The sequence below is a fragment of the Mus caroli genome, chromosome 5, assembly GCF_900094665.2.
Source record: "Mus caroli chromosome 5, CAROLI_EIJ_v1.1, whole genome shotgun sequence".
Classification (NCBI taxonomy): Eukaryota; Metazoa; Chordata; class Mammalia; order Rodentia; family Muridae; genus Mus; species Mus caroli.
The window spans coordinates 32,527,552-32,545,603 of record NC_034574.1 but is presented as its reverse complement, the minus strand read 5'-3'; the positions used below and the strand labels follow the sequence as shown (position 1 = coordinate 32,545,603).

The following is an 18,052-nucleotide window of genomic DNA, read 5'->3' as shown; positions in this document are numbered from 1 at the left end:
CACAGAGGTTTTCTCAAAGACTAAGATCCTTTTAGCTTTTTGCCCATTTTATGCAATGGTTTGGGATATTAGGCAGTGTCAGCAACAGAGGGTGCCTTAGCCATACTGCATTCCTTGGCCACAGTGCTTCTGAAATGAGCACATTATGAAGGCTTGATTTCACAGGTTTTCCAGTTTGTCAAGGGGTTTATAATACAGTAAGCACATACATAAAAGTCTATAGGGCACATGTTTTCAGAAAAGTCAACTTATTCATGTTAAACATTAAGCCAACAGAACATAGGACCTACCAGGAGTTCTCTCATGACCCTAAGCTGCTGAGTCTTTTTGTCCAATATCATTCTCCTTTTTTTTTGGGGGGGGGGAGGAAAAGGTTTATTCAGCTTATAATCCATACTGCTGTTTATCACCAAGGAAGTCAGGACTGGAGCTCAAACTGGTCAGGAAGCAGGATCTGATGCAGAGGCTATGGAGGGATGTTCTTTTTTTTTAATTTTTAATATTTTTTATTACATATTTTCCTCAATTACATTTCCAATGCTATCCCAAAAGTCCCCCATAGCGCCCCCCACTTCCCTACCCACCCATTCCCATTCTTTTGGCCCTGGCATTCCCCTCTATTGGGGCATATAAAGTTTGCAAGTCCAATGGGCCTCTCTTTCCAGTGATGGCCGACTAGGCCATCTTTCGCAATATCATTCTCCTTGTGAGTTATCAGACTGTAGGTCTTTCATTATGCTCAGTGCGTGACTGTACATCATTACACGTTTAATGCTCATCTTGATTCACATTTGTGCAGTGACTTAGCTCTCGTTGTCAGGCTGTGTCATGGTAGGTGGTAGATTGTAGCATGTGCCTTGGCTCACTCATTGTGTACTGAGAGTTCAGAGCAGTTTTGATTGGACTTCTCATGGCCATTGCTGTTGAGTTCCTTTCAGTCAGATTAATTGGTTTAGATATCATGCTGTGACTTCCTGTTCAAGCCCTCCTGGTCAGCTTTTCTACAGAGTGGAGCTCATTCCTGTCAATACACAGGGGCTCTCTCTGTACTTAGGGATGATCTATGCCATAGAGACCGTGGCATTGTGACACCAACATCTTCTGTGACATATGGCACATTCCATTCTTCTACTGATGTCTCAGGGAGTGGCTCATTGTTTCCTTTTTTGGTTTCTTTGCTTCCCTCAAGATTGTGAAGAAGCCCAGAGAATAAAAGACTAGTCCATACCTGTTCTTTCCCTATCTTCTCAATAGGCTGAGTTTAACTTACAATTGTGTGGAAATTTGTCTCCTGCCCTCAGCTGATTGCTTCTGAAACCATGGAGAAACTGGAGAGAGAGTTTGTTTAAAGCTTTGGCTTAGCTATTGTCACATCTTGTAAGATTTTCATAGCACCAGCTTTCCTCTAGAACATATGGTTTTGCCAGTCATCCAAGATCTCCAACCTCCTGGATAGGAATTTGAAGTACCATATGTCATCTGGGTAAGGAATGAAATACAGGTCTTTTCCTGTCTTCACACACCTGATAGTAAATACTTAATGCTAGCCACCCTAATTCATACTTCCTCTATTGTCTAAAGTATGTCTTCCAATAGATTGCTGACTGAAATTACATTGTGCCTTAGATGCTGGGCCTTTTAACACTCATTGCTTTTAGTCAGAGTTGTTTATTTTTTAAAAAACTACTTTTGGATGCTGGATAAGAGGTCAAAAGCACCAGCTGTTCTTTCAGAGGACTTGGGCTTAGTTTCCAATGTCCACATGGTAGCTTTGACTGGGTATACCTCCAATCCCAGGGGATCCAGTACCTTCTTATGACCTCCCCAGGTACCAGGTGAATATGTGTTACACACATACATATTCAGGTCAAACACTCATACACATAAAATAAATAAATTTGGTAAAAATACTTTCATGCTATTTACTTGTGAAAAATAACTTGTTTTCTTGAGAATTGTTTCATGTGCTATATTTTACTATTTTTAATCTGTTCCCCTGGGCTTCATATGCCTTCAATGATATATTCAATATTCAGTATATCCAGTAGGTTTATTTAAATTGAGTAACTCGCATCGCGAAGTTTTCATCAGTGGCTGTCGTTGGATTCAGTATTTGGCCAGATGTCTAGTAATGCTGGGCCAATCAGTGGTCCAGGTGATGGCAACATGTCCCCATTTCTTGTAACATCCTTCATCCACCCTCTATCTGGGTATTTCCCTACCCAACACTAGCTGTTGCCATAATAGTCAGATGTTAACCAAAGAACCACAAAGCCCTGTCCCCCCGATAGATTTACTGCTAGAACAGTTTTCTCCTCTGTTTGGTTTCTTTAAGGTTAAACTCATTACAGTGTAGGAGATGAAGACTCAATTTGTTCCTTCTCTCTTTGACTTTTGGAGAAGTTGGCCTCTTTTCAAATTCTGAAGTTCTAAATGATGCTGTTCTGTCTTCTTTGTCTTGTCAACACTCACTGTGGCTCTGTTTGTGCAAACTCCATCATTTCAGCAAACTGCAGAAAGCACTTTCTAGAAGCATCGCAATAGAAATGATTGCACAGGTCATTGGTACCCAGCTAATGGTGTCTTGCAAGGTGAGCACCTCTGTGCGACTGCTGCTCACATCACTGTGCTCAGGATGGTCATCCATACCCTCCTCTATACTCCTGCTCCCAAATACGACAGTGACCCTAATTTCTTACTATCATTTATTTACCTTGTTACTTTTTGTAACTTTATGTGACTAAAACTCTGAGGCCTGTCTTCCTTTGTGACTGATTTCCAGGGGGTCATCTATACTGTTCCCTGCACTCACCTACATATATACCATCCTAGAGCCTGGGTACACTGAATATACTCTTGGGACTTAGGGTACTTCCACCCTGAGGCTGGAACAAGTCCTATATGCATCCCATGCCTGTGCTTTGGTGTGCCTGTGAGGTCTGAGACGTGCATTTGGAGTGGGTGCACTCACTGGTTCTGTGTATGTGCTCAGTCTTGGTTGGTATGCCCAAAGAGTTTTCCCGAGAGTCCCATGGCTTCTGTGTCAGGGCTGTTCTAAGGCTCCTCTTTTTTTGTTCTCCAAATAACATATGCAACACCAGCACTGTCCATTCTTCAGTGAAAGTGCCCAGACTGGACCTTCAGGGTCTGAAGATCATTTGTCGCACTGGGGTTAATTCTGGATTCAATTTCCTGATAGATAAAGGACTCTGTTGGTCACTTTTCTTATTGCCCAGACAAAAGCAATGTAAGGAAAGCAGGGTGTATTTCCATTTACAGTTCAAGGGTGCAGGTCATCCTGTAGGGGGAAGTCATGGCAGCAGGAAGCAGAGAGATGGGCGCTGGCGCTCACCAAATTTCTCCTTTTTATTCAGTCCAAGGTGAAACCCACATTTTGAATGGTTCTTCACACCTCTTTCTGATCTAGATAACCCCTCACAGGAATGGCCAGAACCCATCTCTTTGATACAAGACCCTTTTAAGCTGACAGCCAGTGTTAATGAAGTTCTAGGATTATTTGGATTTTCTATTTACACTGTCCTCTGTCAGCTGTTGAGGTGACCTGCAGGGTGGGTGTTCTGTCAGGTGTTGAAGTGACCTGCAGGGTGGGCGTTCCAGGTCCTGCTCCACTGCACACCTACACACTCCCTGGGCTCCAGGATCATCTATCAATGTCGGGGTCTAATGACTTCACAAAGGAAGTCGATTTCCTATTTCCTGGAATCATAAGTAGGAGCCCTGAGGAAAACCAGGAGAATAGCTAAAAAATAATTAGGGAAGAACAGTTATGTGTAAGTGTGGGACACTCATTAGTCTCTAAGAACAGGAACCTTTAAAGGCCATTTCCATGTAGACACCTGACTGGAGCTGCACCAGGCTACATCCCATTAGCAGCCACCAAAGGCCCCACGAAGGAGGCTCTTCCTGTCTCTGATTTTTCCCCTCCTAATAGCCATGCAGTCCTGGCATCCCTGCCCAATTAAAGCTGACCAGAGCCACATTCACATTCAGAGCCTTGTCATGTTCTAACACTGCATCCCTTCTTACCTGCCAGCCCTGGCATCTCAAACTCAGATCATAAAGCTGGAAGCCACTTTCTGGCACCGTGGTCTCACTTTCCTAATGAGGCAGCTAATACGGGGAAGGAGAGGGCTATGTTCAGGGTTGGCTATTCTGCTATCAGTCACTCAACTGACTCTGGGCAGGGCCCAGAGAACACAAGGAGACCAGTGACCTTGTTACAGCTAGACACAGGCTGATAAACAAATGCACTAACAACCACAGACTGTGTGCCAGGAGGGAGGTACCCAGGGTGTTGTGAGGCAAAGGAAAGAGAATTTATCTATAGCTATATATGAGCACGGATGGCCCTGGAGCACAGACTTAGGGTACCCAGATTCCATGCTGCAATGTGGTAAGCGTTTGATGAAGTTTTTAAAGTAATGTAACACAGAAAGTCACAAGTCAGCCACACGGTTGGGGTATTGGAAAGGTAGGTTAAAGTGAAGGTGGGGGTTGACCTCTCTCAGCTATGAGCTTCAGGTGCCACCTCATGCTACTCTTAGCTTATTGGTTGGCAGAAGCTAAGGTTTCATTCTAAAAGGGTTTTACCTGTTAGCTCCAGGACATTAAGTCAGACACAGAGGTAAGCAAGGAATGGCTATTTAAGAGGCTAATGCTAGCCCACAATAAACTAAAATCAGGCTTTTGATCTGCAACATTCCAATCTCTCTATAATCATTGATGTTCTAGTCATGTAGTCAGCCTTCTAGAATGTTCAGTGGGAGGTTTAGCTGTTTCTGAGAACTATTCCTCACATTCCATGGGAACCCTTTGATGGCAGTGTCTTCGTGTGGGCTTTTCTAGAAAGAGATCTGAGAAAGATCCAGCTATAAGTGGTGCCATTCTAATGTGGTCTTTGGGCACTTGTGTGGAGGGGAAATGAGGCAGGAAGGAACAAGCAGCCACTCCAGGCTGTGTCTTCATGCAGGTCACCGTGGGAACACAGGGTGCTGTGGAATAGAAGAACACAGAAGACCACTCTTTAGAGTCATTCCACCCTGTGTTACAAGGACCCAGGATGCTAACCACTCATGCCCACTGGTCACTGGATGAGCACTGCTCCAGGACACTAAATTCTGGCTTTCCCGTCTGGTACGCACCCCACAGCAGCTTTCTGCCATGAGAGGGTGTCTTTGGGTGAAAAGATAGATGCAGACGCTGTAGTTGTAACATAAGGACAGGTGGGAGAAGGTAAGGTTCAGACAGTGTCTGCCGAGAGACATGCCATTAGAACTTTCCAGAGAGACAGACCAATGGGATGCAGGTTTGCAGAGAGTTTTCTTATAAAGAACTGACTCACATGAACTCAGAGAAGTTACCAGAACTGCAGTTGACAGACTGAGGAGATCCAATGGCGAGACTTCAGTCTAAGAGGCGGCAAGGTCGTGACCCACGAGCACCTGGTAGCTCAGCTGAAAGATTGGCAGCAGCTGGAACAGGAGGGTCAGCAGCCCAGTTCTATCCGGACCTTCCACAGACAGGAAGGGGCCCACCCAGGCTGGAGAGGGCTTTTCCCAGTTGTTTCATGGAAATGGCATTTTCCCATCACATATCTGGATAGCTTCATCTGGGATAATCTGAACCACTGGGACCACCCTGGGTGCCAGTCAACTTGACACATGAAAAAAAAAGTCACAAAAATGGTCAGAGAAAGCACCTCTGTCAGGGAAAGATCTAAGCAGAGGTTAGAAAAAGGATCATGGCTGGGTCCCCTTTCTCTCCTCATCCCTCTCCTTGTTCCTCTTCTCATACCTTTCTCCCTCTCTAACCTCCTTTCTTTCTCCTGGACCAACCTCCCACCCCCTGCCAGGTTTCCCCTGGTCCTCTAGATGAAGACGCCATTTTCATCTCTGTCCTCATGGGTGGCCAGGCCCTTTCCTACCTGTTCAGCACTTTCTCTCCCAGCCCCCACCCTCTCCAGGAGTGACCACTGTTGAACACCCATGTCTCAAGTCTGAACTTTCTGTTGGCTGTGCTTGGACCCTCATCGTTCCGACCCTACCTAGACAGACTCCCATCCTCTGACAGAGCCATTCTCCTGGAACTGTCCAGCTCCTGGAATTTTCCTATCTCTAATGTTCACTTCTCTAAGGAGCCGCCTGGCCCCAGGCACGCCCCCCCCCCCCCCCCCATGAGACTTCTTTCTAGTACACTGGGTATTTTTCTTATGAATTACAAATTAGAGACCTCCTCAGTGTGAGCTTGATGTGAGGGTCGCAAAAGGAGCGATGATACCTGCCTCATGCCTTCTGGTGTCTTCAGTACAGAATATGTATGACAAAAATGAGCCTCAGGTAAACATGTCTCACGAATCCACAGAAGATCTGTCTGACACTTCCCCACTAGAGAGCTTTTATCAAATGCCAGCTTCTCTTTAAAAAGGAGTGAGCAGGACAGACTCAAAGCTCACTTTTGTTCTGTTCAAAACTTTTGAGACAATTACAAAATGGAGACCCAAGTGGCCATCTCCCCAGAACACACCATTCAGTGGTAAGATGGATGGTGATCTCACTGGGAGCAGTGTGGGGTCGTTGTTCTATGGGGCAGTTGTATGGTGTGCATGTCGCAGATTAGAGGTTGTCCTTCTTTAAGATTGCTAGACACCCTCACCCAACAAAAGGATCAAAGCCCAATAGAGTGCCTGCCACCATTCCTGGGAGCCTGTGGCATGCAAGATGTCTGATGGACAATCATTGAAACATTCCAGAAACTTCTCAACCAGCTTCCAGGGTAGCAGTGAAACCAGTATTTCCATGGTTGGAAAAAATCTAGGTTTGGGGAAGTTTTCATGGTTCTCATTTTAGTGAGTCATTGCTATTCTTGATTGGCTTTGCTATGCCCGAGTGTGATTGTGACAGGGATGTTTCCTGCTCCTTGGTCTCCTCGTCATTGCCAGGCTCTAACATGGCCATCAATGCTCAACTGGCCCAGACCCAGGCCAGCTCCAGCCCCTACATAAGCATGCTTCCCACGAGCCTCCTTTTTGAAAGAGACTGAAGTGTGTGGAGGAGATATGCATTTGTAAACTTAAACCCTAGACCCACGGGGTAGAAGCTGTCTCCAAAATGTTCTGCAGCACCCCCTAAAGAGTGCCCTGAGTTGGGGACCAGTGTTCAAACTGTTGAGTCTGAGAGGGAATTCCACACGCAGGTCTCAGCAATGACTCAAGCACTGGAAATCTAGCAGCGCATTGCCCCCAACTCTGATCATTTTATTCCGAGTTGTTTGTGCTCCATAAGATCTATATGATTTATGTGATTCCATAGGAATTTCAGGGTTTCCCCTATTTCTATAAAAAATGCCTTTGAAATGTGGATAGCGATGACGTCGATTATGCAGCCTTTTCTGGGTGGTATGGGTGCTTTCACAGCCTTTGTTCCCAGAGCTAGATCTCCCTGTGAAGCTAGATTTGCCCCCAGGAAGGCGGTTAGAAAGTAGAAGCTAGATGAACTTCCTTTAACTTCCCCCATCCCCATTTCTCATGCCGGTATGCAGAATTTTCATCTCTTTGATAAATGTATACTAAATATTTTATCATTTGATGCTATTACTAATAAGGTTGTTTTCTTTTTCCCATGACTTATTGGAAGCACATGGGATCTTAATCTTTCCTTGTGCATATTTACCTAAGAAAGTTATCACTTTTGAGGATTTTGAAGACCCTTTAGTGTCTCAGGATCTATATAAGATCAGGCCACTTGTAGAGATTAATTCTTTAAGACTGGAACCGCCCCCCCCCCCATAGAGTGGGTGTTATTGTATTGCCTTGTCTGGCACTCTTTTGTGAAGGTCAACTTTGAATTCGTAGCAATCCTCCTGTTTCAGCTTCCTGAGTCCTGGATTACAGACACAAGCCTTCACACCCAACTTGAAAAAGTCTTTTCTTTTCCTTCCTTGCCTAATTGCCCTCGGTAGCATACCAGTAGCATAAGGAGCAGTGTAGACGGTGAGTTGGCATGTCATGCCCCCCCATCTTACAGGAAAGCTCTCAGTGTTTCATTCTTCATTATGAAACTGGCATTGCTGCACCAGATATGATTTTTTTTTATTATGCTGAACTGTATTCCTTTGTTGTGAACTTGTATCATGACGATATGTAGGATTATATCCATTTATTTATTGATTTTTCTTTTTAATTCATTCGTATTTACTTTTGAAGCAGAATATGGCTCCTGTACCACATTTCCACCCACAGGCGTTGCTGAGTAGTTTTTCAAGCAGTTTGACAGGTCCTAGGCGAGTATAGGCTGTTGTACCTCAGTACTTCACACTCTAAACCAAGTCCTGCTGGGAATTCTTCCCTTCAAGCTGATGAGCTGAAGGCTTCTATTCTAGAGAACCATGTGCAGACTGAATGCCAGGGGATGGAAAGTCTTCAAAGTGGATTCTGGATGACACGTGGTCCCCATCAGTTTAGATGGACCTGTGGCTTCTGTCTTTCATCTGTGTGACGTGTGGTGGCGAGGATTGAGTGTCCAGAGTCTTCCCTTCAATGGGATGTTGGTGTGCTCTGTTAATACCCGGCGGAGGGCTTTGGCTGTCTCCTCCTCAGGGAGAAGGCTTTGCTTTTATTTCCTTGTAGTCTGTGTCTAGATTCAGTGTCAGGACAATGCTTGGGTTCCCGCCTCTGAGTTCTTATGCAAGGGAACGGCTGACATTTGTTGCTAGAGTTTGAGAAGGATTGACAGCTCTTCTTTGTTTGGCTCAATTTTCCTGTGAGGCTGTCTGGCCCCTGGCTTTTCTTTGGGGAAGGCTTTTCCTCACTAATTGAATCTTCCTGCTCGATACTGGTGTGTTCATGTTGGCCGTTTCTTCAGGATTCAGTCTTGGTAGGTTGCGCATTTGTAAGGCTCTATCTGTTTATTCCACGTTATTCCGGTTGCCAGCACAGATGGTTTCTAGAGGTCCCTGTGCTTATGTAGTTAAAGGGCTGGCTGCATCACTCACTAAAGTGCCCTGACCCGTGGTCCCGCCCAGGGCTTCTGCATGCACTCACTGTTCCTCAAGCCAAGAATGAATGCATGCTTCCCTGGTCCAGGCAGGACAGGGACTCTCTTCCTCCATTCTTGTCTCTGAGGCCACTTACTTTAAGATACCGACATGGCCAGTGGAGTCCTCTGCCCTGGGGACCCTCTCCTGCTTATCACTGCTCACAGTGGTCCTCACTGGCTCTCATTCTCCACCTTCTTCTACAAGAGGTTGCACCCCAGTCTCTTCCGGGCACTGGTCCTTCCTGTGCACCTGTCCCCTGTCTGACACAGGTCTGTATCACAATAAGTTTTTGTCCACATTTGCTTAAGTGTGGCATTTACAGTTCTGAAAAGATGAGGACTGGGAATTGGGTTTGGGCCTTAACTCCTCACACTGCTGCTTCTCAGCGGGTCGCCAATTTTCACCCCACTCCCACACAAGGAGGCTATAGTATATTGTACTTTCCTAATTAACTCGCTGCTTCCCATCACAGAGGTCTGAATCCACAGGTGTTCTGCGTGTCTGTTTATATAAACCAAGTGTGTTTGAGTTCTGCCTGTGAGAACCTGGGGCAATGTCCCCACGTATCCCTTGTGTGAAGATGACAAAACCAGGACCTAGGACAGGCTGCCAGGCTGTGTCATTTCTGCCACTCAGGGAAGAAAAACACAGTACACCCAGCGGGGCTTCGAAAGTATATTAGGACTGGGCAAAAAGATTTTTCACTCCTATGAGCAGAAGAGGGAAAGACTTGCGACTTCATGAAAATGTGTGCTTCAGTAGGCTGCTCAGCCTAGGGGAGCCCGGGAGTCACGGGAGACTTTCTTCACCATTGCTTCATCTCAGATACTGTCATTTTCTTCAGACTTCTGTTGGTGTGTGTTTCACCTTCTTCCCAGAAGCTGACAAAACCCAACCATGTGTTCGGCAATTTGTGTTGTGACTAAAGCCTTCTTGCAAGAGCCTTTGTTTTCACACAGTCTGCTTAACTCCTTGATCATCTCCAGTTGTGGATGGAACACACCGAGCTGTTAAGTGGGTGGAACATCTCACACTGTGGAACAAGCTTCCACTGCTCGGGCGGTGTGTTTTGCGTTCTGAGGCCGACATGGAGATGGAGTCCCAAGAAGCTGCTATTTTGCCCAGGCTCCATCATTTCCTTCAGGTTTTAACAGTTCCCCTTCCTCTGAATTCATTTGTCTCAACACCTAACTACCGTGCCAACCATAATGTACCCATGGCCTTCGCCTTCCTGGTGGAGTGCTGGATGCTTTCTAGAGATCTAAGCTTTTTATTATAACTTTGCAAAGCACTGTTAGTGATTCCTTTTACAGTCATGGACACAAAGCTTCAGGTTGGTAGGTAGAGGGGTAGAGACTGGTGATATGTGCTCAGTCTCGATGTCAGAGCTGAGGCCACTTCTCACAGTGACAGGCAGGGGACTGTCACTCCATTCAGGAAATATGTCCAGGGTATATTCAAGCAGCCAGCCACACTTGTGGCTTAGAAATGCTATGATCTCTGCATCCTCCCACAGTCCCCTCTCTTTGTCTTTGCTCTGATTTTTGCCTTTTATAAGGACATCAAGCAGGTGTTTTAGGATCCCCCAGTGAATGGTAGTGAACGAAGAGTGCCTGTTTCTGATTGGTAAGAAATCAGTATGCATCTGCATCAGACTATCTGCTCACTTCTCAGTGCCTCGGCTTCTGTCCCTGCTCATGAGGACCAGTGCAGTTCCGTGTGCAGCAGGCAGCAGAGTAGACATCTTTCTCCTTGTCACCTGTCACCCTTCCCATTCTGCTACTCAGGAACTGAGTCAAAGAGCGTCAGTTGGTGGATGCTTCAGTCACGCTAGGCCCTGAACCCTGCACTGTTCTTCCTCCAAACAAGGCAAGTGGTCAGCCGTCACTAGGCTTAGGTATCTGGGAAGCTTCCGCTTGAATTGTTGTCCTGAGAGCTGGAACCTTTCAGGGGGCACAGTCACATGCCTTCATGGCCATGTGTTGAAATCAAAACTCTGGTTCAACTCTATCATGCTGAAGAGCAGAAGGTTCAAATTCTATTCCTAAAACTGCATGTCTATGACTCTGGCAGCTGCAGACATGTACATCAGTGTGGAACAACAGGCACCTTCAGTGTGAGCTTGAGTTTTCGGTCACCTACTTGACTTTCCTTCACTGGCCATTCGTGTGTCCAGAGCTCCCGTGGGCACACCATTCATGTGTCAAGGGCTCCCGTGAGCACACCAAGCTGATCATCTTGTCCTCCCGCCAGTGCACATCTACCTGGACCTTGAGAATGGGGCCAGTTTTGGAAATAGGTCATTGTTGATACAACTGAAGATCTTAAGGTGAAAGCAGCCTGGATTTAGGGTAAGCCTCAAATGTAGTAGCTGAGTTAGAAGAAAACAGACACATGGGGAGAAGCCCTGAGATAGTAGAGGAATGGGTCAGAGTGATGCAGGAACAGGATTCAGAGTGCCCAGGACTGGTGGTCAGCAGTCACTCCGCAGAAACATCTGTGGCTTAGGTATCTGGGAAGCTTCCCCTTGGATTATTGTCCTGAGAGCTGGAACATCTCCAGAGAGCAGATAGTCTGATGCAGATTCATACTGATTTCTTACCAATCAGAAACAAGCACTCTTGGTTCACTACCATTCACTGGGGGATCCTAAAACACCTGCTTGATGTCCTTATGGAGTTACAGAAGGACCCCCAGGGTCTTTATAAATGGCACAGACCTGCTGGCACTTTGGCTCTGGCCTTTTGGCCTCTTGAACTGTGGGGTAATGAATTCCTGTTGTTTTAAGCTCCTTCGTGACAATTTGCCAGTATGATCCCAGGAAAGACATTCATAAAGGTAGTTTTGATTGTTAACTTATCACCATGTAGAATGCCCTGGGAAGGGAGTCTCTGCTCCCTTCCTGAATCCAGGAATGGCTGGATTCAGTTGGCTTGTGGACATATTGGTGCAGGATTGTCTCCACCACCCTACATTAACTGAGATTGGAAGATGTCCTCACTATGGTCGGGCTATAGTCTGCAGACTGTGAACTGAGCACCAGCAAGCGTGCGTTAACCTATTGCAGCCTGCTCTTGACTGCTGCCCTGTCTTCCCTGCAATAGTCGACCATAACCTGGAGTTGTGGGCCATATAAATTCCTTCTCCCTGAAGTTGCCTTTGCATTCATATTTTATGACAGCATGGAGAAAGAAAATGAGGACATCAGGCACACTGGCAGGAAGGACAGATTGACAGTTGAGTTCTCAAGCTCACTTGACGTCTTGTCTTATGAATTTTCCACCAGCTCTAAATTAATTTATGTCCTAAAGTAGTTGCCCCACTTCACTCATATGAATTAGGCATGCAAATCCCTGACCACTTACAGAGTCAGTGTTTTTTTCTGATAAGAGCATAGAGTGTTAGGGGAAAAAAAGAGGCTTGTGGGGTTATTAAACACATTTATCAACAAGGAAACAAAGCAGGTTTTAATGATGCTGAGAACAGTGTTGCCGCTCCATGAAGCCAATCCCAGCTTCTCTCTTCATGTGTGGCGTGTGGAGCAGGCAGCAGAGCAGGACCACATGGAGTGTCTGCACTGAATGCCGAGCATTGGCTTCCCACATCAGCCCAGCCAGTTGACATGGACCCTGGCCAGGAGCAGACACTTGGGTGGAATTTCTCAGCCCTGGGCATGAATGTGAAAAAAACTGGTATCATCTCATGAGCCAAGGATGAAAGAAGTCCGTATTCAGGCCCAGAGGCCACAGATCTATAGATCCACCAGGGTTGGAGTATGCTTAGAGTTTCCAAGGTGTATTTTGTAGCTTCTGGCATTTGGACGAAGCACAGTGTGCATGGTGAGCTCGGAGATCATTTCCAGGAACCCCTCACATACCAGCATGCTCAAACACTCGGTTTTATTACACAAAACTGAACATACCTTCCTTCTCCTGTTTGTTTTAAACCAGGAATGTCCAACCTATAGCCCTTATACCCCATGTAGCCAAGGACAGTCACAGATGCAGCCTAACACAAAATTCTAACTTTATTTAAAGCATTCAGGGTTTTTTTTTGGGGGGGGGATGTATAACTCGATAGTCTTGTTTTGTGGCATGAACTTTGTTGATAGTAATGTCTCATTGCAGTGTCCCACAAAATAAACATGTACGTGATCTCACAGCCTATGAGTCACAGGTTGGACAACCTGCTAGCTTCAGTTAACTAAGAATAGATGCTGATGAAATGCTTTCTACACTATACTTTTATGGAATCATGACAAGAACATACTCTGTGGAAGTTTAGTAAAGACACATTGTCTTTGTGTTGCTCCTATGTGAGGTCACCTTTAACTTTCCACGCGATACAATCTAGGATCACCTGGGTAGAGACTTTCAGTAAACGAGTGTCTACGTCAGTGTTTCTTAACCCCCTTTGGGGTCTAACAACCCTTACACAGTGGTCACCTGTCAGATATCCTGCATAGCAGATATTTACATTATGTTCATAACATACTGTTTATAACAGTGACAATATTACAGCCATGGAACAGCAACAAAAATAACTTTATAGTTGGGAAAGAACACAGTTCTTTATGCCACAAGAAACTGTCTTAAAGGTTGTAGCATTAGGAAGGCTGAAAACCACTGGTCTAGATCAAGTTTGCCTATGAGCATCTTTATATGAGGTTGGCTCAATTCATTAAAGGCCTTCTCATGGGGGAGGTGGGGCAATCCCCTAGGTAACAGGTTCTGAATTATATAAGGGTGGAAAGATCACGTTGAGCAAAAGTGAGCAAGCAAGCAAGCATGCATTCATCTCTCTTTCATGCGAAAGTCACATGACTAACTGTCTCAAGCTCCTGCCTCCTTGACTTCTCTCCTATGATGAACCATAGCCAGGGATTCTAAATTAAGATAACCCCTTTCTCTTTAAAAAACAAAAACAAGTCAGAATGTTTTGTCAAGGCAACATGAACGAAACTAAAGCACCCCAGTTATCCAAGTCCCCAGTTGGACCATGTGTGCATAGTACTGAGAGTTCTGGTTCTCCCTAATGGAGATCTATCCATTCTAGAGTGGGTGAAGACCTTAAATCTATGGCTTCGAACTAAACCAATGACTTGCTGAGAGACACAGTCAACACCAAATGTCATCCCTAAGGCATCATGGCTGGGGATGTACAGTGAAGGCCTTCCATGTCTAGAACTGAGATTTACAGTTTTAATACCATAATCTGTGACCCTCATCTACTCAATAGTGGACCCCGGTCTTAATGGGAGGGAGGGGAGGCTTGAAATCCTGGCTTCCATTTCCAGTATCACATAATTGAATGTGGCAGCATATGTCTATAATATGACACTCAAAGGAACAGAAATTCAAGGGCATCCTTGACTAACCTAGGTTACCTGAGACTGTCTTGAAAGGGCAGATGCAAGGAAGAAAAAAAAAGGAGGCACTAAATAGACCACATGTCTTTCCATATAACTTGGAATGTCAGATAGGTTTGGTCCCATGGAATTCTCCCTTCCCCGTTGGATTATAGCCAGTTAACCTTCAAAGCCATGTCTTTTTCTGTCTATATTTTCCTGAGTCTCTGTGGTTATCACCCCAACTTGGTTTCCCAGGAGAGTGCACACCAGCAGGAGTTGTGTCTGATTGATCACCATAGGGAATCTACAGGTAGGGTAGATGGTGAAGGGAGAAGACATCTGAGGCTAGGAAAGCAGCCCAGGTGGAGCCTCAAGGGTTAAGTCCTGAGGGCAGATAGAACCAAGCGGGCCTTCAGGGAGTCTGACTGTAGACAGGCAAGGAGTCTCCTGGGGCTGCACCTTTAGAGGACATTAGAAATACTGATGAACATGAAGCTGTTTATCCACAGTGGCAAACTGCTGAAGAAGCTAATTGCCCTGGATGCTCAGCTCCAGAGAAGCAGGGAAGAGGGACAGAGGAGCCTGAAGGCATCAGACCTGTGACAACTTCACTGCAAGGATCCAGTGGATCATAGCCAGGTCTAAATGACACTTTTCCAAACTGTGTTACGCCTGAGTGGCTGGACCTGTCACCAGAAAGCAGTAGGTCAACAGGGGTGGCCGATGTTTGGAGCCAAGAGATAAAGATGTGGCCAACCAGGTGTGCAGTGGTTGTTTAATAAATGATGTCAGAAAGCTGTGTGTGTGTGTGTGTGTGTGTGTGTGTGTGTGTGTGTGTGTGATTCCCTGATTTATACACATTGTAACTTATTCAAACTAGCTTTAGTCAATGGGACATTCTGGCTAAACACGTGAACATCAGGGTCTCCGCAGGGACGGAGCCCACTGTGGGCAGTGCCATCCCTAGGTACTCCTGGGTTTTATAAGAAAGCAGGCTGAGCAGGCCAGAATAATCAAGTAAGTAAGCAGTGGTCCTCCATGGCCTCTGCATCAGCTTCTGCCTCCAGGTTCCACTGAGCTTGTGTTCTGACTTCACTTCATGATATACTGTGATAAGAACATGTAAACTGAAATAATTTTTTCCACAACTTGCTTTTGGTTGTTTTCATCATAGCCCTAGAAAACAAACTACCATACCCTCTCAAGTTCATGTGTTTGGTTCAATTGGTGATGTTTTGGGAGATTGTTCAGTCTTTGAGATAGAAGGCTTAGTTGGTGGACATAGACCCACAGGGCCTGGACAGTAACAGCTTGGCCTAGCTTACAATTCATTTCAGTTTCCTTGTTTGGCACCATGTAAGAGGCTGCAAGCTCTCTATACCTTAGACCAGTCTATTCCAGATACCATACCTTCCCCACAGTGACAGACTGTTCCCTCTAAATTTATGAACCAATGTTCATAAATTGTTGTTTATGTTAGGTATTTGACTCACTCTTGAGAAAAGGAAGGCTTTTGTCATACCTGGCATGAAGAGAGAGATTGGAGCAGAGTGTAAGCGATATCTCTGACATCACACAGTTGCTGAGTGATGGGATTCAAATCTAGGTAACCTGGCCTCTCTATTGATGGCATGAATGACTATCCTTTTGCTCCACAATAAGATCACAACAGAGCTCCAAATCCAATGATAAAATAGGATTTATACACCTTTTCCATGTGCTTGTTTTTCTTTTCTTTTTTTATCAAAAAGGAATCTTTTGACAGTAGCCAGCCCCACTCACTAAACAATAGCATTGTTTTGCTTTTGTTTTTGTTTTTCTAATAAGGATAAGAATCTGTCTCCCACGCAGGGACTCAGAATCTGAGTCCTGGTTGTTTTTAGTCATGCCTCTGGAGAGCTGGCTATGATTGTCTGGGGCAGGTGGCAGAGACCCGGTTGCCTTCCAAACCATGGCAATTATTGTTAAGATATACACATGTCCCAGTACGTGACAGCCACCTTAGCTGTGGCCTATGTCCACTGCTTTCTTCTTCTCTCTCAACCTGTAGGGAGTGGAGATAGGTGAAGTAAGGAATTTCTGGTTCTAGTAAGTTATTCTGAACGTAAACAGAGCTGGGTTAAAGAGCGGGAGTTTTGCTAGTTAATGGTTAACGCAGCTACTATATTCTAAGCACGTCAGGTATTTGACAGCTCACTGGAGTCTGACTTTGGCTTGGCATAGTTTAATATACAAGGAACCAGTTGTGCTCATTGACTTCCCTACACCCTGGCTTCAGTTATGCACGAGCTGATCAATTCTCTTCATCTTGGTAAATAACATGTCTTTCCTAGTTATTGAGAACTGGCTGCAATTCAGTCAAATGCAAAAATATTTACCAAAGACTTATTATGCACTTGGCGCCATGAATATGGAGATTAGCTCACCCAATCATCCCTTCAGTTAATGAGTGGTTACGGAGTGCCTCAGTGTGCCAGCAAGGTCGGAATGCTGAGGGAGTCACAGCAAATAGGAGAATCGTGACATTTGACCCCCCTCACTAACTGAGAATCTAGTCAGGAAAAGTGATCAAGTCCTGTAGAGATTTTCAGAATGATATGTTTAGTGGAGGTTACTGCACCCTTAGTTGGAAGTTAGGCTCAATACACTCTCAGGAAACAGAAGGACAAAGCAGGCTGACAAGGGGATGCTGGGACAAGCACAAATGATGGATTTGAAACAGCTATACAAGGAAGGGAGGGACCTGTGTCTGTAGCATACAGGTAGGTCTCCGAGGCATGGGGTGACAGGACAGGAGCAGGACAGGGACCATGCAGTTCAGGAAGGAGTATGCTCTCCATGAATAAGACAGAGGAGTCAGAGCAGGGGAGTAAGCAGGGGACAAACATTACTGCAGTCCTTATCACATGTGCCCCAAGGGAAGGTCACAGGGGGAGGTTGAGAGGCCACTGTGGAGGTCAGGTAACAGAAGAAGGTGGTAACCAAAGGGGCCTCAGGATGGACAGATGAAAGAAAGAACAGAGGAGGCAACACTGACCCACCCTGATAAAGGACTAAAGGTGGGATTTGGAAGGAAAGGAGGCAGAGATGAATCCTTGGCTTTGAGCTACTGTAGTTGGAAAAGATTAGTGCCACCCAGCCAAGGGTCTCCTGGATGTACTGAAATGTGTGGTCAGGGGAAGGTAGGTACCACTCGGGTCTGCAGCATCCATGAAGTTCAAGGTATCTTTGAATCTTTCAAGAGTACTCTAGAGCAGGCATCAGTTCAAACTACCTAAAGGTCAGGGATACTTTGTCAGGCTCTGGCATGCCACTGAACACTCTGAAGGACAGGAGAATAGAGTCACCGGCAACTGACAGATTCCAGTGTCCCTTCCGTGGGGATTGGGTCAGAGAAAAGACTGAGCATGTGGGAGTTGTTGAAGGGGGCATTCAGGAGAAGGCTCTTCCCTTGAGGTCAAGTAGGTACTTTTGAAAGGAGAGAAGGAACCTGGGGTGTGGCTCAGTTGGCAGAGCACTTGCCTAGTATGCATGCAGTCCTTGTTTCAATACTGAGCACTGCATAAACTTAGCACTATGCATGTCTATAATCTCAACACTCCAAGGACACAGGAAGAGGGAACAAAAATCCTGTCTTAAAAACAAAGA

General features: G+C 45.6%; 1 protein-coding gene across 4 annotated transcripts in view; it reads left to right on the top strand.

The window, feature by feature from the left end:
• The window catches only part of Stk32b (serine/threonine kinase 32B), a 241,579-nt gene that overhangs the window by 44,765 nt on the left and 178,762 nt on the right, over positions 1–18,052 (top strand). The window contains exon 1 of one of the 4 annotated variants that reach the window (XM_029476967.1): positions 17,114–17,166. The exons of the other annotated variants lie outside the window; for them this stretch is intronic. The gene's annotated coding sequence lies outside the window, so the exon portion shown is untranslated. Of the gene's footprint in view, positions 1–17,113; positions 17,167–18,052 lie in introns of those variants that run through there. 4 annotated transcript variants of the gene reach the window in all.